This window comes from Oncorhynchus keta, chromosome 35 (assembly GCF_023373465.1).
Source record: "Oncorhynchus keta strain PuntledgeMale-10-30-2019 chromosome 35, Oket_V2, whole genome shotgun sequence".
NCBI classification, from domain to species: domain Eukaryota; kingdom Metazoa; phylum Chordata; class Actinopteri; order Salmoniformes; family Salmonidae; genus Oncorhynchus; species Oncorhynchus keta.
Window position 1 is genome coordinate 60742043 of NC_068455.1, and position 2419 is coordinate 60744461.

Consider the following 2419-nt stretch of genomic DNA (forward strand, 5'->3'; position numbering starts at 1 on the left):
TGCGGCTGATGTTCGGCCATTCGTCTGACTGGCGACTCACATCTCATGATCATCGTAATGTTCCCACAGGGGCCATAAGGTGTTGTGGAAGGTCACGATAGAAGGATTTTGGAGCATGCAGACCTTTATCCCTTTGGATAGATTTTGGGTCTGTCACGCCCTGGTCTAAGTATTTTGTGTTTTTCTTCATGTATTGGGTCAGGCCAGGGTGTGGCATGGAGTTTTTGTATTGTGGTGTGTTTTGTCTTGGGGTTTTGGTGTGTATGTATTTGGGATTGTAGCTAGTGGGGTTATCTAGCAAAGTCTATGGCTGTCTGGAGTGGTTCTCAATCAGAGGCAGGTGCCTATCGTTGTCTCTGATTGGGAACCATATTTAGGCAGCCATATTCTTTGAGTTTGTTTGAGTTTCTTGATGTCCTTAGTCTGTGTTAGTTTGCACCAGTTAAGGCTGTTTCGGTTTTCACTACGTTTATTGTTTTGTAGAGTTTGTGTTTTCGATTCGTGTTACGTTGTGTGATTAAACATGGATCGCAATATACACGCTGCAGTTTGGTCCGACTCACCTTCACCACATGAAAACCGTGACAGGGGCATTTTGTTCAACATCGCAAATCTAATATCGCCATGGGTTGGAACGTACTTGACCTTCAAAGGTTGTGCAAAGTATAAAAAAATATTGTGCAAAGTGGAATTTATATCATAATGTGTCTGCCTCTAGCTTCAAGTGACGGATGGATAAGCAAACCCCAGTTGAAATAGGGATTTTAGTGTTATAACACCAGTGATCCCAATAAGCTCTTCTCATCCCCTCTATGATACATTGTTGACAGCAGTAACTGCACGTTAGTCAGTGACTCGCCGGCCAGCAGGACTGGTGACAACAAGCACAGCGCCAAGCCCAAAAGTGACCGTGAGATTAGCTGACCATGCCAAGCAAGGGATATTACCACAGCAGCCCTCATAGCCAGGGACTGGAGGCTGGCAGAGTGGGCATTCCAAATGTGGACACGGGGTTGTTGGACACCAGCTGCTGGGGAAGAAAAGAAATCCCTGGTACGAGACTAAACATTTTTTTTTTATAGGTGACAAGGGAAGTGTGTAAATTGCAGCAGTATGATGCATACTGTGCTGCCCATCCCCCTTCTCCAGTTTTTCCCCATATGCACTCCATGCTGTGCTATGAGTGAGTCAGGTGGAGTGTGTTTAAAAATGCCCCTTATCTCATGTTGGCTGCCATGTTTGTTTATTTCTTTCCTTGAAGTTCATGTCCAGGTTTAATTACTACAGAATAAGCAACGGTCTCCCAATCTGTAGATGATTTATGTTCTGAGAAATATCTAATTGTTCTCGTATCATATCAGGACGCAAACACTCAAGCCTGTGCCAAGAGGAGCCTCTTTGGGACCTTTGTCAGGCTTGTTGTGCTGCCATCTTTGAAAAACGACACTGCCTTTGTATGACACACCAGCGCTCACATTGCATTATAGCCCTTTGAGTGCTTTTACTTCATGGGAACATTGCAAGGTGCTTCCACCAGACTGCAAATAATGTGAATGGATGGGACCCCAAACGGCAAAGCTCAAGCGAGCAGGAGTTCATTTTGTGAGCCATTTCACATCACTCAACATTACTCTTTACATTTGTGGAATGTTGTTTCGTGTGACAAGTACCTTTCAGACATCTCAGCATGGCATAAATATAGGTATTAGAGTGGAGATGTACATGATGGCGGTGCAAATATCTCTCACTTTATTTATCTCATTCTCAGTCAAGCTCTTTTCCCTTTCCCCTCTTTCTTGCAGATGCAATTTCGCCACTGCAACTTGTAGGCTCCATTACCTTAATGATGAACTGCGTTCTGTCAGGGCTTTGGAAGTCTTCTTGATTACATTTTCTAGGGTGGAAGTTTGCAGAGGCTTTCCCTTTCCATGATTGGAAAGCTCCGGATGGTGACGCAGTGTGCTCCTACATGGGGGAGCCGTCGTAGCCATCCGCCACCCGACCTCACTAACTGTAGATAATAAACACTACTCCCTTTACAGCATGCATGCATTTCTCTAGATCTGACGCTAATACTCTCCTCCTGGTAGTGAGCCACTCCAGCAAGGCCACCACTTTGTCACCTGCCTCCCTCCGTTCCTCCGCTGGTGCTTTAATATCATCTGCTAATGATTTAAAAGGGCTCTCTGACTTAAGGCTGCTGTACACTACAGTACTCACCTCCCACCACTCCCATTCTCCCTACTTCCCATTTCCCCATGCAAATGAGAGTGAATTCATGCTCCAGGGATGCCGTTTTGAGGAATCCTCATACTTGCATGAGGGTGGAAAAAACAGACGCATACATCATGCAGGGGAAAAAGTTCCACCACAACAAGGAAAAGGGCTCTATCGTGTCTAACAGCAATACACTCCCTGC